We start from the raw sequence: 27,001 nt of genomic DNA on the forward strand, positions 1-27,001 counted from the left end.
CCTAAAGTGTCTAAATTGTCTAAATCTGTAATTCAATGTGACGCTCCTAATTCTTATCTGCCCCATAGTTCAATTTCTGTTATTGGGAGTCCCAGGTCTTCTCATCCTCCCACTACTCCGCCTACTGCCAACCTCATGCCCTCTGGCTTTTCTGAGCTTGTAGAGCAACTACTTAAATCCTTTTTCCTACCCTTATATGAGAGAGTTAACAGACTCTCTACTTCCATAGGGAAAATTGAGAGTATGGTGCTTACCAACACGTCCCTATTGGAGAAGATTTTAGCGACTCCAACTGGCCCAAAGATTCCACCAACCTCCGATGTAGCAGTTAAAACGGGGACTGTTCCTAATGGTAATACTCCTTTGGCCAGCGCACCCTCTAATTCCCTTGTTCACAAAGATCATGCTGTGGAGGTATCTCACCCTCATGTTAGCACTGTTATGCCAAAGGATCCAGCTTGTAATGCTATTTCTGATAAGAGTAATACTACAATCTGCCAGCCTATAACAGAGGGTGATGGTCATCTCTTTAAACTTCCATGTATTAACCTTCCTCCTGAGTCGCAGCCATACACTGTCATCATGGTAGGTGTTCCACGGCTCCCCCAGGCTAAGCCTGAGTCTCATAGCGAGCTGAAGAATAAAGTAATACATTGGTTAAATGGAAATAGGCCATTACCGGCTAGATTAAGTGCCGGGATTCTGACTGTTCGCAGGGTGAGTTGGGTGGGAAATAGGGCTAAGAAAGTGGAGGGAGATTGTGTGATTATAAATTTTCGGGACCCAAGGGTGGTGAGTCATATAAGTTTCTACCCCAATATTTTGAGCGTCACTGGAATATCCACTCTGGATTTGTCATACTTTTATCCTCACAACCCCTGTGTTATATCCTGTGACATATCTACTGGCTGGGAAAGGGTCAATAGGAGCTTCCGTCGCCAGCCAAGATTCGATTTCCATCTCCCACTGTCTAATTTCTTTGCACCATTGAACACATTAGAAGGGGTTGATTGACTGCCATCAAATCTAATAAAGAAAAATATGGGTTGTGTTTATGAGGCCCTTGTTGGCCCTGAATGTTTCGGGTTAGTAAGTAGGGGCGGGTCTAGGGGGGTATATATGGACTCGGGCATCTTGTTCCCCAATTATGCTCGTGTTCTTCAAATAGCCCCCCTTATAAATTCCGATCCCTTATTACCAGTTCTGGAGTGTCCAGATATGAAGGCCACCAGTCCTATTAACCCAAATCAATCGAGAATTGAGATGGTATTCCGTACTCGTACGTCATATAGTGACAGTCCATTGACTACATACACTGATCCCTGTGCCCCTGTGTTTGAGTGTAAGGGCTCTGGCATTACCGTTACCCATCCAGCCGTTCTGGGTTCTTTACCTGTTCCCCTGCTGACTGACTCTTCTAGCTCTCCCCTACTCACTTTGGCCTCTTGGAATATTGCTGGTCTCCGCAGTAAAATAACTAACGAAGATTGGTCTGCCTGGGTAACCACCCATGATATCCTTGTGTTCCAGGAAACCTGGGCTGTGGACCCTATTTATTTTTCTGGATATGTAAACTTTTATAAGGGGGCTTCCAGTGGACCAAGGGGCCGCCCTTCGGGCGGTCTCTGTATAGGGGTAAGGCAAACCCTCAAGTGTAGTCTTAGCGAACTGGCCATTGACAGCCCTGATATATTGATTATCTCATTGCAAATCAATGATGACCCAGAAATGTTGATTATAAATGTATATAATAGGGGCCTCCCTGGTGGACGTGGTACTAACACCTTCTTACAATTGGATGGGTTTTTGGACACCGTCAATACATGTACTAACGTGGTAATACTGGGTGACCTAAACTGCTGTTTTGAGCCTCTGCATACTGCTCGGGATTCACTCACATTGGAAGTGGATGCGATCTTGAACATCCCTCCTCTTGATCTCCCCCCTATCAAGAGGTGGACCGAATCAGCTATCCAGTGGATGAGCTTATGTATGGAGCGCGGTTATAGGGCTGCCAACGGACGGACTCCGTCCGATAAAAATGGCAAGATGACTTTTTCTGATGGTCGACGTTGTAGTAGCAGAATCAATTATGCCCTAATCAAAGTGGAGTTCTGGCCCACACTTTGTGATATGGTGGTTTTAGACCGCCCAGAGAGTGATCATAACCCATTAGTTTTGAGTCTTATATTTTCCCTAGTTCATAGAAATAAACCCTCAGAGATAGTGACTGCTGATGCACTCCTCACTAACAACCAACGGAGAGTGCGCTGGGAAAAGGTTGCCATCGACAGTGTTGTACTATCTGAGATCATCTCTAAGGTTTTTTGTGCATTGAAGGATTTAAAGGCTCTTCGGAGCCCTGAGGATGTTGTCGGTGAGTCCACCCAAATACACGAAAATCTATTCTATGGCCTCAAGTCTCTTTTTTCCAAACCTTGCAAGGCCAAGAAATCACTTACCTTAAAACCAAATTCTTGGTATAATAAAGCTTGCCGTGAGTCTTATAGCAAACTGAAATCTGCTATCACTACTAGAAACCAGGTTGCCATTAGACTAGCCAGAAAAGACTACAGCAAGGCTAAAGTCATGGCCAAACAAGATTGGGACAATGACCATTGGAATGACCTTTTGGCTGCTAGTAAACATAGGAATTTAACCTTGTTTTGGCATATTGTTAAGTGGGGCAATTCTCCGAGCACTCAGGTCCCTACTAATCATGTACTCCCGGACATCTGGGTGTCGCATTTTGAATCTCAGTTTTCGGATACCAACCTGGCTGAGGGGATCGCCCCCCCATTAACCAGGGATTTGACCACCTCCCCGACTTTTAAATTTGATTGTGAAGAGGTTGTGTCGGCTCTAAGTAGGGTACCTAGTGGTAAGGCACCAGGCATAGATTGTGTTCCCGCGGACCTCTTCAAATCCGACCATGGCAACTGGGTGCCTTACATCGCACTCATAGCAAATGCTGTAGCTAAGTGGGCTGCCATTCCGGATTCTTGGAGGGGCGCTGAGATTCTGCCCATCTTTAAAAAAGGTGACCGCTCCTGCCCGGGGAACTACCGCCCGATTAGTCTAATTGACTCTGTTCAAAAAATTATTGCAAGAATGATCCTGGCAAGAATCCAGCTCTGGATCGAGCAGGAGGATATCATCTCGCCCCTGCAGGCCGGTTTCAGATCTTGCACAAGCACCATCGACCAGGCGTTCAAGTTTCAACTGATCGTCTGGAAAACGGTTCATCTATGTGGGGGTACATTATATGCTGCCTTTGTAGATCTGCGGTCAGCATTTGACTTAGTCAATAGGACTAAACTTTGGGGTGCATTAGAGGAGCTAGGGATGCCGCCAGATCTCTTGAACATCGTCATCAGGTTGCATGAAAACAACTTTGCACAAGTTCGATGGGGGAAACGGGCAGGTTACCGACAGATTCAAAGTTAGTAGGGGTGTCAGGCAAGGGTGCGTCCTTGCGCCTACTCTATTTCTGTTATTCATAAATAGAGCTGTGCAGTACTTTTCATCTACACCTACGGACGCCCCCATGTTGGGAGGTATTAAAATTCCACTCCTCATGTTTGCCGATGACACCCTACTCCTATCCCAGACTTTGTCTGGGTTACAGGTGGCTTTGAATGTATTTGTTAACTTTTGCTCTGACTTTGACCTGTCAGTAAATGTTTCAAAAACTAAATACATGGTCTTCAATAAAGGGAGACGTGTGAAAGGCCATGTGTCCATGAATAACAATTTACTCGAACGAACTAATGTCATGACTAATTTGGGGGTGGTTTTTGAAAATAAGTTGGACTGGAGGCCGCAAATAGATGTTTTAACTCTTAAATTTGCCCAGCTTTCTGGGTGCCTGATTAAAGAACAAAAGCAATCCCAGTCGAAAATGATAGGCCCTCCCATTAAAATCTATAACGCAAGGGTTAATTCAGCGATTCTATACGGCGCTGAACTTTGGGGTTTTGCTGATCTTTCCCTCTTGGTTAAGGCACAACGTAAATTTCTCAGAATGCTTACGGACCTCCCCTGTTCTACCCCAGTGAAACCGCTCCTGCTGGACCTTGGCTGCCATTCCTTTGACGACATTGCTAGGTTTAAACCACTGGCCTTCTGGAGGAGACTATGGACAGTCCCGGAGTTAGTCCCCTATGCTAAGGCATTTCTCAATGTCCGGTCCATTATGGGAGCCGGTAACATTACCTGGTTCAGGCAAGTTAGTCAACTTTTGGAATCTATGGGTCTGGGAATTCTATGGACCAACCCGGCTACTAACCCTTTTCCCCCCAAGAAACATTTTAAAAGCCTATACTGGTCAATGGTGCTACAAAAACATTTATCCTTAGTTCCAGCTGAGTCCTTGTCAGGCAGGTTTCTAGAGCATAAAAACACCCCTCTGCTTGAAGCCTACTGGGACATTATTACCAGGCCCAGAGACAGGAAACTATACCACCAATTTAGAGTTGGCACCTTACTGACTAAATCATTTACAAAAAAATGGAAGGGTGCAACCTGTGATTCTTGTAGCTGGTGTACTGATTGTGCTGATTCAGTTGGGCACATATTTTTTGTTTGCCCGGCCTATGCTGCCCCCCGCACTAAGTGGCTTAAACCTTTATGTCGCACATTGGGAACTAGACAGGGGTTTGTAGCCCTAAAAATTCTGAGATTTGATACTGGTGAATGTGTTGTAGTTGCTGTGGCTAAATTTCTGGCCTGGGTATGGTTTATTAGAAACAGGAGTCATTAGATTTTTGTGTTATTTACGAACTTATTCTAATTGTGTAAATTGGATTTGTTGTATTACTCAGTATGTTTGCACTTTTATTCTGTAATTGTCTTTCTTGATGAAATATATCGATAATAAAGACTAATGAAATGAATGCATACATCATATCAAGAAGCATCTTGGTATATAGCAAATAAGACAAAGAATGTGCTCACTGAAAGTGTCTGCCGGCCTTGATCCCTAAGTCATATGGTATACATGTGTATAGGTTATTGATGCTGAGACTCATAAGCCTGTAGCTCTCCTCCCATGCAATATCATTAATCAGCCTTAAAAAATCACCTGTATCCCTTATGTATGATGGAAGGGACTGTACAAAGGGCTTTAGAAAAAAGTTGATATATCTTGATATATTTTCCAACATACTTCCTCTAGAGGAAACAATTGGTCTCCCCCTTTAGGATTAACTCGAATTTTAAATAACTTAGGTAAGAAACATAATGCTGTAATTTGGGGGAAATTACAACTAAGAAATTGATATTCTTCCCACTCTGTCAAGTTTCTACAATAAATAAGTTTGTCCTGATAGTTTTTAATGGTTTTGTATGTTTTCACTTGGGCTTAATTGGTCAATTGGTTTAGGATGTATGAATAGTAATCCACTGTGTGAATAAGTATTCAAGTTCACTATTTGAGGTTAGAGTAATGGCCTTATTACGAGTTTGTCAGTCATCCTCTGGGACTGCGGTGGTCCCAGCAAGACTGCCAAGCCCATGGTGAACCTGTCCACTGGATCATGAGTTAAATCCAGGGCAGGCGGAAGGTGTGGCGGTGGAGAGTCTTAACAGCATACCACCAACTGAGAAACTAGAATAAAACTTTTGTGCACTGTGTTCAATTCAGCATCTCAATATGCCTCTACGAGAAGTATTTCAAGTTGACACATACACACGCTGTTAGAGTCGGGGATCTCTGGTTGGCGCAAGGTTGCCCTTGTGTCAAGCAGGAACCCTCTCCTCCACGTCAGGGCGCAGGATAACCCCTCGCGAATGACCCTCGCTCACCCTCTAGGTGCGTGGCGTGAGCAGCCAAGGCGATTCCTCAGGCGTTGTTGGTTAAGCACTTACAATCGTACACACAGTAAATACATCAATCCCCCCAGAAACGGACACCAGACTCGGATATATATAAAAATACGATTCTTTATGTAAAAATAAGGTATATATATCTCAACAGACTTATCACAAGACCAATAACGTTTTCGCTAGGCCACCAGGTTATACAGCAGGCAAATGTTCTTGGTTTGTAGTTTCAAATGGATACTTTGTAGTCTCTTTACTTGTAGTTCCAGTACTCACAGAGATCGGTTCCTGCGAACGGGGAAATAAGGCGTTGCGGGCCCCGAGCCCGATGCTGGAACTTCTTTCGTGATGTGGAGAGCCGGCACAGGTCGGTGCGACTCTCAGCTTGGGAAGTGTTCTTGGGTCCTCAATCAGCAGGTGTGGGCACGTAGGCAGGCGCGGCCAGCGACCCTTTAGCACGGCGGTGCAGGAGGGTCTCCACAGCGGGGGCGGCGCGGCCTGAGAAGTCCGGGGATAGCGAAGCGGGGTCGCAGGGCACGGTTAGTGCAGCTGGGTGACCCGGCGTAGATCACAGTCGTCGGACAGCTTCCGACAGGAGGGGTGATAGCGCGTTCAGCGCACTCCAATGGCAGGCGGTGACAGGGATGCAGGCGGCCTGGCCCGGGAACAGAGAGCGGCTCCGGACGGAGCGGGGCTCTCACGGGTTGGAGGCAGGCGAGCTTCTGAGTGTCACGGCCCTAGGAGGGGCGACGAGGGGCGCAGTCTCTTTTCCAGCGGGATGCACACACGGCTCGAATTGGAGGACGAGCAAGAAGCACAGAGAACCCACTGTTCCTGGGGTTCAGTTCAGGGGGCAAGCTCAGATCAAGCCCTTGGAGAATGTTCAAGCACAAAGTAGCAAAGTCTTTTCAGTAAGTCTCTTCCTCTCCTCTCTCAGCAAGGCAAGCAGCAGGCCAGCTCCTCCGGCGTCTTCTTCTCCTTCTAGTCGGGCAGAGGTTCTTTGTGGTAAACAGGATTCTGATTTCTTAGGAGCCAGGCTCCTACTTTTATACCATGATTCTTTTGTTCTTTAGCGCCAGGGGGCCTAGGCCTGGCTCAGTCCAGTTCTGGAGCACTTTGTTATGGTGACTCTGCTCTTTCCTTTCAGCAGCAGGGCAGAGACATCAGCCGCCCCACAGGGGGTGGCGCCGGCTTTGTGGTGGCAGAGCACAGGTCTATTCAAGAGTCAAGGTGGACTCCTCCCACCCATCCTGGTGTAATCTCTCTACCCACCACCTGGCAGCCAACCTGTCTCTGGGGATTCCCCAACCCTGCTCCTTACTGTTGCTAGGCAGAACACACACACACAGCAGAGGCGGACTGAAACGGCCAGGTCAGTAAATACTAACTTTCTAAAAGTAGTATTTACAAATGCAGGATATTAAAATAAACTTTACTAAAAGAAGTATTTTATTATTCTGAGTTCAGGCATACTAAACTTGACATTCTACCATGCTCTATGAGTCCACTGGGGTCACAGCGTGTAGTGACTCCAGCAGCCCATTCTGGCCTATGGAGAGCAGGTAGCCTTCAATAGTGAAAAACGAAAATGGCTGTAATTCACTATTAGGACATGCCACATACTCAGGGCTTGTCCTACCTTACACCTACAATGCACCCTGCCCGTGGGCCTACCATAGGGGTGACTAACATGAGGCAAAGGGAAGGTTTGGAGGCTGGCAAGTGTGTGCACTTGCCCAGCCAGCATGACAGTACCAGACTGCACGCAGGTTCTGCAGTGGCAGACCCTAGACACATTTTACTAGGCCGCTTCTGTGGGTGGCACAACCAGTGCTGCAGGCCCACCAGCAGCATTCGCATTTACAAGCCCTGGCACTCCTGGTGCACTTTACTAGGGGCTGATAGTAAACCGAATAAGCCAAACATGGACACCAATCAATGTATACATTTTACCATAGGGAGAGCATATGCACCTTAGCACTGGTCAGCAGTGGTAAGGTGCCCAGAGTCATAAAACAGCCAACAACAGGTCAGAAAAAATACAGGAGGAAGGCAAAAAGTTTAGGGATGACCCTGCAAAAAGGGCCAAGTCCAACACACGCATATATATGTATGTATATAGATGTAGATATAGATATATTCACTGAAAAAAAACTAAGGTTACAGGGATGCTATAGCTAGGATTTACCATTTACAAATCCTTAGAAATTAACAAAAAAAAACAAAGGTTACAGGGACGTTAGTGTTAGGGGTAGATTTTACTCGTAAAAACCAGAGACATCACTGATGACATCTAAAATGACATTACTGATGACATGATCCAGTGACTGTGAGTGTTTTTTAAAAGGGTATGAGTGTTAGGTATATATACCAAGGTGAACTGGTGAATCAGTGCGTGAATGACTGACTATATTAGTGAGTGATTAGGTGTATCAGTGAATGTATGGGTGAGTCACTGGTTGTGTGAATGTCTGTATCTGTCTGTCAGTTGATGTCTAAGTGGCTGTATGGGTGTGATAATGGGTAAGTGAATGGCTATATGGGTGATTGATTGGTTGTCTGACTACCTCTTTGGTTGTCTGGGTGTCTGTGTGTGGGTGAGGAAGTGTGTGACTGCCTGTATGGATGAGTGAGTGGGTCAGTCAGTAGCTATATGGGGTACTGACTGTGTGTGTGGGAAACTATGGGTGAGTGAGTTTGTGTATGGCTGTGTTGGTGACTGAGTGCATGTATGAGTATGGGTGAGTAACTGGGTATGTGAAAGGCAGTATAGGTGAGTGATGGGGTATATGAGTGACTCTATGCATGAGTGAGTGAATGTGAGTGTGGCTATATGGATGAGTGTGTGCCTCTTTCAGTGACTGTATAGGTGAGTAAGAATGTGTTACTATTTGTATCAGTATGTGTGTGTGTGTAACTGTTTGGGTGAGTAAGTGGCTGTGTGATTGACTGTATAGGCGAGTGTCTAGGGGTGTGAGTATTTCTATGGGTGACTGACTGAGTGTGTCAGTGCCTGTATGTGTGTATGAGTGGAAATATCAATAGCTGTATTAGTGAGTGAGTGAGTGGGTGTATGAGTGGCTGTATGGGTGAGCGAGTGGATGTGTGTTTAGACCTATGAATCAGTGAGTGGGTGTGTAAGTTCTGGTATGGGTTTGTGAATGGGTTTGTGAATGGTTGTGTGGGAGTGACAGTGGGTGTATAAAAGATTCTATTGTGGTGTGAGTGGGTGAGTCAGAGATGCTGTGGATAATGTCATCAGTGATGTCATCAGTGATGTCCTCAGTGATGTCACTGACCATGTTATGAGTGATGTAACATGTGAGGTCATTAGCAGTACATTGCAGGGGCATGAGTTATAGTTAACTTATCTAACAATAACAGTTGAATTTCTCTGGTTTTGCACAAGTAAAATCTGCCCCTAGCTATAAAGTCCATGTAACTTTATTTTTTTTCCTAAGGTTTTTTAAATGGTAATTTCTAACTTGTCCCTGTAAGCTTTGTTTTTTCCAGTCCAGTCAATGTCAAATGTTTTTTAAATGAGCTTCCTAACTATAATGCCCCTATAACCTTTGGTTTTTTCAGTGAATTTCTATTTTTTTTTAACTAGTAGTCACATTTACAGAGCGGTAGTGAAAGGGTGCTGCGTCTTCGACCAGCTCTCAAGAATCGCACTGTGTAGAACTATCCAGAGGCATTAAGATGGCTACTTGAATTCTTTTTACAATGTTAAAAGTAGGTCAATTACTTCAACCTTTCTATCACATATATTTATTATTATTATTTTTTTCAAGATACTGTAGGGGTCGCATACCAGACACGTACCTCTCGCAGTGGGTGCGCAAACCCCAGGCTATAATTCAGCCTAGCATGGTGCTTTATTTTGATGTGGGCGTAGGCTGCGTGATGGATTCGTGACTTCCAGCATTTTTTTTAGAATTAAAATACATGATATATAGTATATACATTTTAAATTACACGTATTTGTTTTATAGAAACAGTTATGAAACTTACATTAATATAATTATTTTGAATATTTGAGTGGTTCTGATCAAATTACAGAAGTCGCAATAGTTCTGCGTAACTTCAAGCATGTGTTTCCGGGTGCATGACAGGTGCGCGACTCCTGCGTACATTTTGTAGTCCTGAAAAATATATAGATATCATTTTACATTATAGACTATACCAAGAGATTTACTTTCATATTTCTAAAACTACTATATTTGTTATTGGAATACATATATAATGATGTTTGAATAGATTTTATGGAGTCACAATCGGTGCGCGCTGAGTACGTGCCCGGTACGTGAACTTCATGTGCCTTCAAAAGAAAGGATTCTATTGGCTAAAGAGCTTTTTATTTTGCTTCTTTGAAGGGCCCACCCACTTTCTTCCTTCTTTCTCTAGCCTCTGTTGAATAAATACCTTTTGTGTTTTCTCTGACTCCACCATTAGTTTTTTTGTGTGTTTATCTTTAAAATAAAATGGCATCTGCAATACCACCTGCAGAAGAGATTGAAGATGTGGAGCAAGAGGACCAAGCTGCAAAAAAATAGAAAGCATTGTGTGGACATTTTTTACAATTCCGAAGGGAGTGAAAGGAAAGAGAATGCACGAAGATTCCGTGTACCTTATATGAAAAGGTGCTCTCTCAAAGTTCCGTAAAAAGTACTTGTGCGTAAAGCATTTACTTACTATCCATCCAAATCGACTGGCAAGAGAACAGAAAGAACGGGAATGAAGAGAGCAAGCTGAGGGGGAGAAAATGCTGGGCCCAAGACATCTTTGGGTTTTGTTCTCATGTCACAAATTCCTACAACAGTCCCTGAGTTCACTGGATTGGGTCAACACTGTCTGAAATGCAATACAGTTATATGTGTTGGAGAGCAATTGATTGCAGCAAGGTTGGTGTTTCAAAATGTTTTCGCTTCATAAATGCAGCATGGTGATTTTTTTTTCAAAATACCTTCCTAATAAGACTCCCAAAAATTTAATAAATCAGTTAAAAAACACACAAAAATCTTCAAAACATAAAAAGAAAAAAAGGTTCTCTTCAGAACCGCCTATTCGGTTAATGATAAACAAAGTGTTATATGTGTTGTATGATCATATTAGTGGGGAATAAATCAGTAGTATTTGAGTGATTGTAAGAGTGTATAACTAGTGCCTGGGTGATTGAATAATTGTATGAGTTGTGTATGAGTTGGTTGATGAGGGTATGAGTACTGTCTGGGTTATTGGATGAGTGCATAGGAGGTGCCTGAGTAATTGGATGAGTGCATGGGTACTGCCTGGGTGATTATGTGAGTGCATGAGTAGGGCTTGGGAGATTGAATGACTGCATGGTTACTGCCTAGGTGATTGTATGAATGCAGATTAGTGTTTGGGTGATTGAATGAGTACATGAATAGTGCCTAGGTGATTCAATGAGTGCATGAGCAGTACCTGGATGAGTGCATGAGTGGATGAGTAGTCCTAGGATGACTGAAGGAGCGTGTAGGTAGTACATGAGCGATCAAGAGTGCATTTCTATTGCCTGTGTGATTAGATGAATGCATGAGTAGTGCCTGGGTGATTGTAAAAGTTCCTGGATAGTGCCCAAGTGATTGAATGAGTACATCAGTAGTGCCTGAGTGATTGCATGAGTCCATATGTAGAGGCAGGGAAATTGTATGGCTCCATGGGTAGTGCCTGGTTGTTTGGATGAGTGTCTGGGTAGTACCTCTGTGATTGTATGAGTGCCCGTGCAGTGTCTGGAAGACTGGCTGAGTGCAAGTGCAGTGCTAAGGCAAATAGATAACTGCAAATGTACTGCCAGGGTGAATGGATGAGTGAAAGTTCATTGCCTGAATAAATACATGATTACAAGACAGTGTATAGATGACTGCATGACATATTAGGTAGTGCCTAGATGATTGTATGAGTATAGTTGGGCCGATTCACAAAGGTAATCTGAGACAAATGTCTAACTTTCTGGCTTTTATTATTCACAGAAGTCATTTGGGACTTTTGGTTTTCAAAGAAGTAATTTACGAGCCTTATCTTTATGTCAGCAGTTGGGCCAGAATCTCCACATTCGGGCCGTACTCTCCGCACCCGGACCATACTCTCCGGCTCGGCCCAGTCTCTCCAGCTCGAGCTGTACTATCCAGCTCAAGTCCGATGAAGTGTAATCAATGGGACGGAATGCAATTTTTATAAAAAGAAACATTAGGAATGCGTGATAAATGATGAAATAGGTCATGAAAAGCTGTTTGGGCAGGGAAAAGGGTGTGGTTAAGTGGAGAAGTGTGGCTCAATGATTAGAGCGGCAGACCCTGATGCAGAGATCTAGCCTGGGACCAGGGTTCAATTCCCCGCCTCGGCGGGTCTTGGGCTCAAAAATTCCACGGACCTGATAATTCTCACCTCGGTGCCTATTCTAATCATGGAGTCCCACTCTGCAACTCTGGACAATAGCTTGCTTAATCTCCACAATGGCCCCCACAACGCTCAGGATGCCTGGCCTCCACCTTGGGGGTGCCCAGGAGTGGACGCCTCACAGGGAAAGCCAGGATGGGTTCCACAGCGGTATTCGTACAAGCGCCTTGAGACCCTTGCGGGTGAGTAGTGCGCTATACAAGTATCAAATTTACATCATACCCCAGAAAAGTGTGCTCCTTTACAGCATGGTACATGCAGTGCACAATTTGAGCTCCGCTTGGTGTTGAATGTAGTGTCAACACTACAGTCAACACTGAGGGGAGCACCCTTAGTGTTGACTATAGTGTTGACACTACAGTCAACACTGAGGGGAGTGCAAATTGTACCATGATGCAAACGAGCAAACATTTCTGGGTTATAATGTAGTGTCTGACAACACCCTTTTTACTGCCCAAACTGTTTTAAAGTCATTTTTCAAAATGTAATGTCTGTCAGTCAAAATAATAATCAAAACACTAATTATGAATTTTAATAGAATCCAATGCTTTCTGTTTTCTAATGTTTTCTAATATTGTTTTCCAATATACCGAATGATGCTCTTAGAACTTTGGCTGAATGAATAACATATAAGAATTTGCTAATTGAGGAGGCAATCTATATTTGAATTCCAGTTGGGCATCATTGCATGTGTCCATCCCTGTTTACACCTTAAATAAACAGTACAGTCTCCAGATGCTGCAGTTGGTCCTTTATGAAAAATAATAGCCACTGTTCTATAAGACCGTCCTGAAATGGATATTTGACTTCCTTTAAAATATCTAATTTTTGTTTTCAATTTTGTTCCATCTGCTTTACAAAGTTGTAGCATTAAAATGTGATATTTTCCAAATCTTTGTATATGCAATGTAGACATCATGTCTGATCTACAGTTTGAGCTGGTCATATTTTGATTTGCTGTCTTAATCAATGTGTTAAATGACACTGTTTTGCAGTCTTATGTCATTAAATATAGGAATCGTTCTGCATGTATTTCAGTGGTAGAATTACATAAACAATCTTCACAGTTATGTTCCCATGTGTAACTTAGTCCAAATCTATATTTACTCATTCACTTTTTAATACTCCAAACATGAACATTTCTTGTGCATCTTGTTTTATGTTGAGAGTAAATGTCACTGATCCGATACATAAATCCAAAAGATGTTGAATGCCAGAACTGGTATGTATTTTACTTCTCTAAGTAACCAACTGTTGAAATAAATGATGTAGTGCACAACAAAGTCTTTTTTCTTGGTTTTCCATGATTTCATTAAGAAGGCGTGGTAAATGAAAGATTACATTCAGAATCACATTAGCATAACAGTTGATACCACCACTGTTTTCTAACCGGTATCCTACAAGGTCACCATCAGTTTCCAATTTTTTATCTTTACACCTTTAACTTTCTCTTCAATGTTTTTCTGATCTTGAACTTCAGTTGAATGTTTCATATATTTCTGTTTTGGACATACTATACATTTCTCATATATTGGGTAGTCACCTAAATGATGAGTATAAAGTCTTCTTGAGTAATTGTACTCTCTTAGGCAACTTGCATCTGGGCTAACCTTTTTATAATCAAATTCTAGCAAATATTATCTGGACAATATTCTTACTCGAGAACATGCAACATTTGCCCTTCCAATATTTTCAAAAGCTCGGTCTATACTTAAACCTTGAGATTTGTGAATAATTACTGCATCTACTAGAGACATAAGAAACCGTTGTCTTCAAACATACAAATCCTTTGCAAGCACAAAACGTGAAACAGAATGCCCGTGCAACAGAATTCCATCTCTATTTTAGAAGTGTACAAAGTCAACAACTTTTCTGATAGCTCCATTTTCTGATCTTCCCTCTACATTCAAATTACAACCCAAAATCACTTGACAGTTTTTACATACAAGTAAATACTTTTCTAACCCTGCAGTTTTAGATACAGACTTTTCCAAATAATCCAATTTAGCTTGTGGTTTTTAATTTTGTAGAATTGTTACTCCCTGGTGTTCCCATTTTGTCAATAGCTTTAATTTACAGAATTAGTTGTTTTTCTAGTTTGAATAGTCGTTCATTAAAGTTAGGACGCTCTTGTTGTGTAGGCATTAAACAAACCATGTGTTTGTTTTTGGCAAGCATATTATACATTAGTTGTGCTGGTGTTTTTTCAGATGTAAACAAATTGCTTATTAGCCAACTTTTTAAAGCTTGTTTACCATGTTCTTGTCAACATGCCAATTCTTATGTCTTTAGGAATATTTCCATAATCTTCATCAACTGCTTGTCGTATATATTTTTATCAAGTTCCTTATACTCAAAGTTTAACCAAAAATTACATCTCGTATGCTTTTCAAAGATATCCTTGTCTCATCATGGAGAAGTGTTTTAAAAACAAGTTGTCCCTTAACAGGAGTAAGCTGTAGTAGGTCTCCAAATACAATTAAATGCTTTCCTCCAAACAGCACATCAGACTCTGTTTTTAAAATCTGTTGCATTCTCATGTGCACAAAGGCAAGCATTAAGTTTGAGACCATGCTCACCTCATTAATGATTAAAAGACCTCTGACCTCCTGGTCAGAGACCTGCTCTCTCACAAGCAGCTCCTCTGTTGTGCCGGGTGCTTCTGACACCGCTCAGCTTGTTGCTGGTAGGTTTTCGAGGCCTATGCTGTGTTTGTGCCCATTTTTTATCTGTCTTTCGTTTAAATTGTGCCTGTGAATTGTCTCTTCTGTCTTTTTGTATTCTGTTGTATTTTGCCTGTTTTTTACTGTTGGTACTGTCTCTTTGTACCTCTACTGTTGTTGTGCCAGTTTTGCCGCCTTTCCCACTGCTGCTGCCCCTACCCCTTGCCAGTTCCCTCCCCCTTTCCTACTTAATAGTGGCTGCTGCGTGGCAGCGGGCTCGCTGCAAGTGCGCCAAAAGCAAGCCCTTCTGCGCCCATCAGCAAGCCGACCGCGACCAGCAGCCGGGAGCCTAGATCTCGTACCATCCTCCGCTATGACTCAACTGCTCTCTATAAACTCAACCCACGCCAAACAGCAACCACAGCAATTTCTCCTGCTGTCACTGCCACCAGACCACCCTCCGCACCCCCACGGCCACCGCCTCCACGTTGGACGCTAACACCACCGAAGCCCTGAAGTGCATCCTCCTCAATGTGCGCTCCCTGCACAGACACTGTAGAGATCTGGGACCTCCTTGACACCCTCTCGCCAGACGTCGCCTTCTTCACAGAAACCGGGACAAACTCTACCTCATCCCGTGATATTGCCACTGCCATCCCCGATGGATACAAGACCCAGAGGAAGGACCGCCACAACCGCCCAGGCGGAGAACTTGCCATCGCACACAAGAGTTCCCTCCGATACACGACCTTCAGCTTGAGCGACAGCCCTCCCACCACTGAACACCTCTACATCCAGATCTAGACCATGTCCAGAACAACTCTAAGAGGCATCCTCACCTACCGACCTCCCGGACCATCGCCTCCATGGACTACATGCTCATCGGAGACCTCAACTTCCACCTCAACAACCTCAGCGACCCCAACTCCACCAACCTCCTGGACAACCTCGCTCACCTCAGACTGAAACAGCTCATCACCACCCCCACCTACCTGGCATGACACACCCTCGACCCCATCTTCGCAGGAGGTAACTTCCAGGTCAACAAACCCACGACCCCAAGACCTGCAACCCACCCTCCATGAAGAAACTGGAGCAAAGTCACTGAGGAGCATCTCAACTCCACCCTCAACCACGATGTGCCCACCACCTCGACTGACACCAACCTCACAGCCAAATAACTTTACAGATGGATTACCAACTGTGCAGACGAGCATACACCCCTATGTAACCCCGACACACAGAGCCCCAGAAGGGCCACCTGGTTCACCGCCAACCTCCAAGAATCCAAAAGCACCTGCAGACATCTTGAGAAGAACCGGAGAAACAGAAAATCCTCAGAAGACCACACCACCTAAAAGAACGCCATGCCAGAATACCACCAACGCATCAGATCCACCAAAAGGACCTTCATCCAAAACAAAATCCACACCAATGCCAGCAGTTCCAAGGAACTCTTCAGCATCATTAAAGAATTCACCAAGCGCCCCAGTGAAGCCACGGACATCACACCCTCACAGGACTTCTGCAAATAACTCTACGCCTACTTCCACTTGAAAATAAGATCCCTCTATGACAACTTCAACGACCAGACACCTGACTCCGAAAACACTCCCTCCTCATGACAGCCAGCCCACCATCTCCTCCTGGACCCCAGTCACCAACAAAGACACCACATCGACCATAAAAAGCATCCACTCAGGAGCACTCACAGACCCCTTGCCCCCCACACATCTTCCACAGAGCTGCCATCGCTCCAGAACTACGACACATCATCAACGCCACCTTCGTAACCAGCATCTTTTCCGATGACTGGAAATGCGCAGAAGTGAGACCCCTACTCAAGAAGCCTTCAGCAGATCCAACGGACCTTAAAAACTACCAACCCATCTCCCTCCTCCCCTTTGCGGGCAAAGTCACAAAGAAGACCATCAATGTCCAACTAACAAAATTCATCCCAATCTGAATTCCGCAACAACCACAGAACCGAGATGGCTCTACTCACCGCCACAGATGACATCCGCACCCTCCTCAACCAAGACACTGCAGCCCTGATCCTACTCGACCTCTCTACAGCCTTCGACACCATCTCCCACCGCACACTCACCACCAGACTCCAAGACGCCAACATACAGGGAACTATCCTTGTCTGGCTCCGCTCCTTCCCCACTGGCAGAACCTGAAGAATCAGACTGCCACCCTAACTCTGCAACCCCACATAAATCAACTGCAGAATACCCCAAGGATCATCACTCAGCCCTACGCTTTTCACCATTTACAGGGCACCCCTCGCCGCCATCGTCAAACAGCACAGACTCAGCATAGTATCCTACGCCGACGACACCCAGCTCATCCTCTCCCTCACCAAGGATGCCATCACCACCAAACTGAACTTAAAGGAAGGATTGAAGTATGTCACATCCTGGATGAGCAGCAGCTGCCTGCAGCTCAACTCGGAGAAGAAAGAGGTCATTGTCCTCAGACACTCCCCCTCTGCATGGGACAACTCCTGGTGGCCCACTACCCACTGTAACCCCCCATGGACCATGCCCGAAACCTCAACATCATACTCGACTCCTCCCTTCCCATGACCTGACAGGTCAATGCTGTCGCCTCCACCGGCTTCAACAACCTCTGCATGCTCTGTAAGACCTTCAAGTGGATCTCCCCTGAATCAAGGAAAACTGCCAACCACGTACTCATAACCAGCAGACTGGAAAACGGAAACGCCTCTATGGCGGCATCAACAAATCTCTGCTCCACAAACTCCAAACCATACAGAACACCGCAGCTGGACTTGTCGTCGGCATACCGTGACATGAACACATCACCCAACAGCTGCTTAACCTCCACTGGCTGTCTGTTGAAAAGAGAGTGACTTTCAAGATACTCACCCATGCCTACAAATGCCTTCACAACACCGCACCCCAGTATCTCAACGATAGAATCTCTTTCAACGTACCCAATAGGAACCTCTGATCCGCCAACCTCGCCGTCGCCGAAACCCGGTGTATCCACAGAGCAAGAACGGATGGAAGAACCTTCTCCTACATCACAGCCAAGACCTGGAATGAGCTCCCAATCACCATCAGACACGCCCCCACCCTACACATCTTAAGAAGGACCCTCAAGACCTGGCTCTTCGACTGACCTGAGCTGCTCCCCCTCGGCACCTTGAAACCCTCAAGGGTGAGCAGCGCATTTAATACCCCCTGATTGATTGATTGAAGTTTCAGTTTCTTCTGTACTCTTGAGACTTCATAACAAGCTTCTCTAGATAGCTTCTGATATTCTAGTTTATTATCAAGTTCAACAGGTAGCATAAGTAATCAATGAGAAGTAATACCTTTAGTGTTCTATGTTGCTAATCTAATAGGTGCTGTTACAACACAAGTGATTTGGTATTCCTGCATAGATAAAATGTCAGAACTTTAATTAAGAAACATTTTCCTGGCCCAGCTTGACCATTAGTGTATAATAGAATAGCTTGAAATGATGAACGTTGGCATTCTTTTTTTTCGTGGAGAAAGCCATGTTCTACTTGTTGTTTCACTTGCATATATATATTTTTTGTTCAGTATTTAGTAGTTCTTCCAACTGTTCAAACTCAATATTAACCTGTCCTGCTTGCTGCATTGCAGTTTCTACTTCATTCATGGCTATTGCTGCTTCATTTTCAATAATTGGTTGTCCAAGAGGAACTTGACTTAATGGACCCGAACTTGACTGCTTTGTGAACTTTCTTTTGCTATTTCAGCTGTAATGGTTTCTTTTTGTTCAATCTCATAATTTATCATTTTCAAGTAAGTCGGCAATACCCGAATTGCACCTTTTATCTTTTACTGAATTGCATCTTTTATTGCACTAAAAGAATCTTCGTAGTAATCAAAATCTCCAAGTCATTCAGTTTCACTGCGCCAGGGCTTAAACTGTTGCAGTAGTGCTAAATAGAAAAATGTCCTCCTATCTGGAGTTTGGCAAATGAGATTTCTGTGGTTAATAAGATTTCCGTTTGCATGTTTCACTAAACATGCATTATATTCAATTTCTGCATATTTTTGTTAGCTTAGATTTTCTCTAACATTCCTTTTGAATCTATAGTGTTGAAGTAGTTCATACAAACATAGGTTTTCAAGATGTGGACTCCTTTTTGCATATTATGGGTCCAACATGTTACTTTTCACAATATCAGTGCTTTCTGACTTATACTCTTCTAAGTACCGGATTTCTAGAAAAGATTTGAATGCTCTGTTCAGTGTGGAGGCTAAACTTAGGCTTACCCAAATGACTCCTCTTGACTTTGAATACAAACTGGCTGAGCTCAAGCGATCCAAACATTCATAAGATCCTATCTCTCTATGGGAAAGCATCTTCAAGCTAAAGCTGTACAATGTTTTGCTGAGACTCTTTTCTGCAGAGATTTCTTCCCACATTTCTTTCATTTCTGACTTCACAGGTTTTGTAATATGCAATGTGACATAACGACAGCAAATGAGTTGTCCGCAACACACTGAATATCCATGTTTGCCTTCCACATTTTCAAAATGACTGGATTATAGTCATTAATATACTTTGAAGCTTCTGTTCCACTTAAGTTGCATCTATTCTTGGGAGATTTTAGAGTTATTGTAAGTCTTACTCCTGACAAAAAAACTGTTTACTCTTCGTTTAGAAATTATAGGTCATGGGAATCCAAAACAACATTTTATATAAATGTTCCTTTACATTTATAATTCCATCTGCAGTATTTTCCACATCTATGACTTTGAAACCGTAGAACTTTTTGTCTCAAGCTGTTTTCTCCTCCTTCTCTTGGAATGGCACATGTAACCTACTGTTCGATGAAAGACAAAAAAGCCTCATCACTATCTGTTCCAAATTTTGGTGCATCCTTTATCCATAATAGCATGTGTATATAAGGAGCACCTCTGGCTTGGTTCTCTTGTCGCCATAAGAAATCAATTACCTCTTTAAAAGGTGGAATGCTTTTATCGCAGATAAATTACATCATAGCTTGAAATCTATGGTTAAAATACCTGCAGACATTTGCGTAATCCACGGAACAAAGTTCTTCAGCTGCCTTCACTTTAATATTTTTTATATTTGAATTTGCTTCTCGTAGGAATTCAATTAAATCATCCCACCCATATTAAGCAAAACTAAGTGTTAAAAACCAAGTAGGTGTACCTAGGTTTCTTAACATGCATTACAGTTCACCATGAACACGATACCAATATTCATTGGTGCCAAGTTGGGACACCATCCAATTAATTAAATGAGATTCCACATTTTTATCCCTTTGTTCAACTTTCTCCATGAACTCTTTTGCAGAAACATGTTGAAGATGAACTCCTGTTTTTTATATATGGTTCACCCCATATGAAAGTCCATACAAATCACTCTCAAACAGAAGATGAAATATATATGGAATGCACTGCCGAAATCTTGGATCTTCAGAGTAAAATCTTGTTGATCGGTATTTTGATGGTGAAATCTGTACAGCTCGGTCATCAAATCGTCCGCTTTCTCCAGTGGGGAATAGCTGTGAAAAACAACAATCTTTTAAACTGTTTTCCCATATACTCATGGGAGCTCCTTTTTCTTCTCTCATTTGAAATAATGACCGCTGCGGGGGAGCGCATGTGCTGACCTGACCTCGGCCAGGCAGCACGTTCCCCGGCAGCTCCGCCTGATCTGACTCGCCTCCTCCAAGCCGCAGCAGCAGAGTTCGAGCCTCGCGCACGACTCTGCAGACAGATTTAGGTCGTAATCTCACACTCTCGCGCTCCTGGCATCTGCGCTGTGAGTTCGTATATAGTGGTTGTGTTCTTGTGTTTTTGTGTACCTTGCATTTTTCCTCACAGGTTGGCCCGCTTTTCTTTAAAGCGCTGTAGCGCCTTGCTGGACAGCAAGCCCTGCCCCCTCCATACTCCCACCCGCGTCTTACCTGAGCCTGCCCACCTCCCCTTTATCACGGCGACCTCTGCGGGGGAGCGCATGGTCTGACTTGACCTCGGCCAGGCAGCACGTTCCCCGGCAGCTCCGCCTGATCTGACTCGCCTCCTCCAAGCCGCAGCAGCAGAGTTTGAGCCTCGCTCTCGACTCTGCAGACAGATTCAGGTCGTAATCTCACACTCTCGCGCTCCTGGCATCTGCGCTGTGAGTTAGTATATACTGGTTGTGTTCTTGTGTTTTTGTGTACCATGCCTTTTTCCTCACAGGTTGGCCCACTTTTCTTTAAAGCGCCGTAGCGCCTTGCGGGACAGCAAGCCTTGCCTCCTCCATACTCCCACCCGCGTCTTCCCTGAGCCCGCCCACCTCCCCTTTATCACGGCAACCGCTGCGGGGGAGCGCATGTGCTGACCTGACCTCGGCCAGGCAGCACGTTCCCCGGCAGCTCCGCCTGATCTGACTTGCCTCCTCCAAGCCGCAGCAGCAGAGTTCGAGCCTCGCGCTCGACTCTGCAGACAGATTCAGGTTGTAATCTCACCCTCTTGCGTTCCTGGCATCTGCGCTGTGAGTTAGTGTATACTGTTTGTGTTCTTTTGTTTTTGTGTACCTTGCCTTTTTCCTCAGAGGTTGGCCTGCTTTTCTTTAAAGCGCCGTAGCGCCTTGCCAGACAGCAAGCCCCGCCCCCCTCCATACTCCCGCCCACGTCTTCTCTGAGCCCGCCCACCTCCCCTTTATCACGGCGACCGCTGCGGGGGAGTGCATGTGCTGACCTGACCTCGACCGGGCAGCACATTCCCCAGCAACTCCGCCTGATCTGACTTGCCTCCTCCAAGCCGCAGCAGCAGAGTTCGAGCCTCGCGCTCGACTCTGCAGACATATTCAGGTCATAATCTCACACTCTCGCGCTCCTGGCATCTGCGCTGTGAGTTAGTATATACTGGTTGTGTTCTTGTGTTTTTGTGTACCTTGCCTTTTTCCTCACAGGTTGGCCTGCTTTTCTTTAAAGCGCCATAGCGCCTTGCCGGACAGCAAGCCCAGCCCCCCTCCATACTCCCGCCCACGTCTTCCCTGAGCCCGCCCACCTCCCCTTTATCACGGCAACCGCTGCGGGGGAGCGCATGTGCTGACCTGACCTCGGCCAGGCAGCACGTTCCCCGGCAGCTCTGCCTGATCTAACTTGCCTCCTCCAAGCCGCAGCAGCAGAGTTCGAGCCTCACGCTCGACTCTGCAGACAGATTCAGGTTGTAATCTCACACTCTTGCGCTCCTGGCATCTGCGCTGTGAGTTAGTATATACTGTTTGTGTTCTTGTGTTTTTGTGTACCTTGCCTAAGGCAAGCCCGTCTCTGCCCGTCCGCACCTGGACCGCGGCCAGCGGGTGGACCCCTGGTCCTCCAGACCCCCGCCACTACACCATCGCCGCCCTCCTCGCTCTCAAACCCAGCCGCAAAGAACCCTGTGTACAAGCTGCACCTCACTACACCAAAGGAGCTTTCTCATGCACTCACTGCCACTCCACCTTCTCCGTTACCACCGCTACCACAGCCACGAACTCCACTCCTCAGGCTGCCCCCCCTGAAAACACCATCCACTGCATCCTCCTCAACGTCAGATCCCTCCACCGGCACGCCATTGAGATATGGGACCTACTCAACACGCTCACACCCGATGTCATCTTTCTCACCGAAACCTGGACTAACGGAAGCTCCGGCCCGGACATTGCAACGGCAATACCGGACGGCTACAAACTCAAGAGAATGGATCACCCGAACCGCCCTGGAGGCGGCATTGCCATCGCTCACAAAACCTCCCTCAAACTCTCCACACCTAACACCAACGTCTCTATTCCCAACGTGGAACACCTTAATTTCCAAGTCCACACCAACCCCAGGACCACGTTCCGAGGCACAGTCATCTACAGACCTCCGAGGCCACGCGCGCTGACCACTGCCGCCATCACAGAACTAGCCTCCGCCCACGCCATCGCCTCAACGGACTACATTCTGCTAGGAGATCTGAATTTTCACCTCGAGAACACCCAGGACCCCGACTCCATCACGCTTCTAGAGAACCTCTCCATCCTGGGACTCAAGCAACTGATAGACGCCCCCACCCACAAGGCAGGGCACACTCTGGACCCCATCTTCGCCGCCGGGTCCAACATCCGGGTCACCCACACCTCGGAGCTCCTCTGGACGGACCACCGCTGCGTCCATTTCACTTTTACGTCCAGCGCCGCTCCCAAACAAGCCCCTCGCCCCCACGACGCAACTGGAACAAGATCCCCACTGACCTTCTCAACTCCACCCTCCTTCAAGACCCCCCAGCAGCCACCACCGACACAAAACATGCTGCCATGGAACTCCACAGCTGGATTACCAGATGCGCAGACAAACTTGCCCCCCTAGGGCACGCCACCACCAGAAGCCCCCCCTAAAGCAGCCTGGTTCACTACCGAGCGCCTTGAGGCCAGACACACCTGCAGACGACTTTAGAAGGTCTGGAGAAACCAGAAACCCCATCATCACTCCACGACCACAGAAGCGCCATGAGAGTCTACCACCAACTGATAAAGGACACCAAAAGAACTTTCATCAACGAAAAGATAAACGCCAACGCCGCCAACAGCAGCGAGCTTTTCAACATCATTAAACATCTCACCAAACCCCCCTACGAAGAAACGGACATCACACCCTCCCTAGACCTCTGCAACAAGCTGAGCACGTTCTTCCACCAGAAGTGGAGAGGTGTGGCTCACTGGTTAGAGGCGGCAGATCCGCAAGCAGAGAATCAGCCAGGGACCAGGGTTCAATTCCCGACGCGGCAGGGTCGTGGACCAGGGTCAAAACGGACTCGATAATTCTCGCCTCGGTACCTACTCTAACCAGGAACACACTCGGCAACTCTGGGCATTAGCTTGCCTCATCTCCACAACGGCCCCCCACATTCGCCGGGGATGCCTGGTTTCACCTTGGAGATACCCAGGAGGGACCATCTCACAGGGATAGCCAGGACGGGTTCCCCAGCGGTCTACAGCGCCACGACGCCTCAGGGCAGCAGTGCGCTTTACAAGACACATACATTTACATACATTTACAAGATCATGACCCTCTACCACAAATTCAATGAACCAACGAACGCCCTCTCCCTCACCGCCACTACCTCCACCATCCCGACCATCACCACTTGGTCCGCCGCCTCCATCTACCTCATCACCGCCACCATGAAGAAGACTCACTCCGGGGCCCCCACAGACCCCTGCCCTCCTCACATCTTCCACAGAGCCGCCGATGCCATCGCTCCAGAACTAACCCGCACCATCAGCTCCTCCCTGGCCTTGGGCACCTGCCCCCTGGAATGGAAATGCGCAAAAGTAAAACCTCTCCTGAAAAAGCCTTCGGCCGATCCAACGGATCTAAAGAACTTCCGACCCATCTCCCTCCTGCCCTTCGCCGCCAAAGTCTCGGAAAGAATCATCAACACCCAGCTGACCATGTTCATCAAAGAAAACTGCATCCTGGACCCGTCCCAATGCGGTTTCCCGGAGCAACCACAGCACCGAGACGGCCCTGATCGCCGCCACTGACGACATACGCATGCTACTAGACCAGGGCCACACCACAGCCCTCATCCTTCTGGACCTTTCAGCAGCTTTCGACACCGTTTCACATCGCACACTAACCACCAGACTCCACACCGCCGGGATCCAGGGAAATGCCCTCAAATGGATCTGCTCCTTCCTCTCCGGGAGAACTCAGAAAATCAGACTCCCCCCCTATCTCTCTGACCCAACAGACATCATCTGCGGAGTTCCCCAGGGTTCCTCGCTGAGCCCCACCCTCTTCAACATCTACATGGCACCCCTCGCCAACATCGTCAGGAAACACAGACTTAACATCATATCCTACGCCGACGACACTCAACTCATCCTCTCTCTCACCAGGAACTCAGAAGACACTAGACTCAGTTTCCAGGAGGGAATGAAGGACGTTGCATTGTGGATGAAGGACAGCTGCCTCAAACTCAACTCTGACAAAACCGAAGTCCTCATCTTCGGCACCCGCCCCTCCGCCTGGAGCAACGCATGGTGGCCATCAGCCCTCGGTCCGTCCCCCACCCCTACGGACCACGCAAGAAACCTTGGCATAATCCTGGACTCCTCCCTCTCCATGAATCGCCAAATCAACGCCGTCTCCTCCACCAGTTTCAATTGCCTCCGGATCCTTCATAAGACTTTCAAATGGATTCCCCCCAACTGCAGAAAGACGGTCAACCACGCCCTCATCACTAGCAGGCTCGACTACAGAAACACTCTCTACGTAGGAATCAACAAATCCCTGCTATGCAAACTCCGAACCATCCAGAACGCTGCTGCAAGGCTCATCTTAGGAACACCACGCCGCGAGCACATGACCCCGCACCTGTGCAGACTCCACTGGCTCCCCGTCGAGAAGAGAGTCACTTACAAACTACTCACACACGCCTACAAATCACTCAACAACATCGGGCCCAAGTACCTCAACGACAGATTGAGTTTCCACTCACCAGTGAGGAACCTTCGCTCGGCCGACCTCGCCCTGGCAGAAGTCCCCCGCATCCGCCGTAGCAGATCCAGAGGCAGGGCCTTCTCCTACACCACGGCCACAGCCTGGAATTCTCTCCCGTTGGAAATAATACGTACACCAATCCTGCTGGCTTTCAGGAGTACACTCAAGACTTGGCTTTTCAACTGACCAATCAATCAAAGAAATTTATAGAGCGCACTACCTACCCGTAGGGTCTCGAGGCGCTTGGGGGGGGGGGGGGTGCCGCTACTGCTCGAACAGCCAGGTCTTGAGCTTCTTCCTGAAGGAGAGGTGGTCTTGGGTCAGGCGCAGGTCGGCCGGGAGGGAGTTCCAGGTCTTGGCGGCCAGGTAGGAGAAGGACCTTCCTCCAGCAGTGGTTCTGCGGATGCTTGGGACGGTGGCGAGGGCGTGGCTGGCGGATCGGAGGTGGCGTTTGGGAGCGTAGAAGTTGATTCGGTTGTTGAGGTAGCTCGGGCCTTGGTCGTGGAGAGCTTTGTGTGCGTGGGTAAGGAGGCGGAAGGTGATTCTCTTGTTGACCGGGAGCCAGTGCAGGTCTCTTAGATGTCCGGAGATGTGGCTGTGACGTGGGATGTCGAGGATGAGTCTGGCTGAGGCATTCTGGATGCGCTGGAGTCTCTTCTGGATCTTGGCGGTGGTTCCGGCGTAGAGTGCGTTGCCGTAGTCCAGTCGGCTGGTGACGAGGGCCTGGGTGACGGTCTTCCTGGTCTCTGTGGAGATCCACCAGAAGATCTTCCAAAGCATGCGCAGGATGTTGAAGCACGATGAGGAGACGGCGTTGACTTGCCTGGTCATGGAGAGGGAGGAGTCCAGGATGAAACCCAGGTTGCGTGCGTGGTCTGTCGGTTTGGGTGCGGTGCCCAGGGCGGGGGGCCACCAGGAGTCGTCCCAGGCGGAGGGCGAGGAGCCCAGGATGAGGACCTCCGTCTTATCTGAGTTCAGCTTCAGGCGGCTCATCGTCATCCACTCGGCTACCTCTCTCATCCCTTCGTGCAGGTTGGCTCTGGCGGCGGCGGGGTCGTCGTTGGTCAGGGAGAGGATCAGCTGGGTGTCGTCGGCGTAGGAGATTATGTTGAGGTTGTGTTGGCGTGCGATGGCCGCGAGAGGGCTCATGTAGACGTTGAAGAGAGTCGGGCTCAGTGAGGATCCCTGAGGGACGCCGCAGATGACTTCGGTGGCCTCTGACTTGTACGGTGGTAGGCGGACTCTTTGTGTTCTTCCGTCGAGAAAGGAGACGATCCATTCCAGCGCCTTCTCCTGGATTCCGACGTTGCTGAGGCGCTGTGCTAGGGTGCGGTGGCAGACCGTGTCGAAAGCCGCGGAGAGGTCTAGGAGGATGAGGGCCGCTGTTTCCCCGTTGTCCATCAGGGCTCGGATGTCGTCAGTGGCGGCGATGAGGGCGGTCTCGGTGCTGTGGTTGGCACGGAATCCGGACTGCGATGGGTCGAGGGATCCATTCGTCTCGAGGAAGGCGGCCAGCTGTTTGTTGACGGTTTTCTCGATGACTTTGGCTGGAAACGGGAGTAGAGAGATGGGGCGGTAATTCTTGAGTTCGGTGGGG

Source organism: Triturus cristatus, chromosome 2_1 (assembly GCF_964204655.1).
Source record: "Triturus cristatus chromosome 2_1, aTriCri1.1, whole genome shotgun sequence".
Taxonomy (NCBI): Eukaryota; Metazoa; Chordata; class Amphibia; order Caudata; family Salamandridae; genus Triturus; species Triturus cristatus.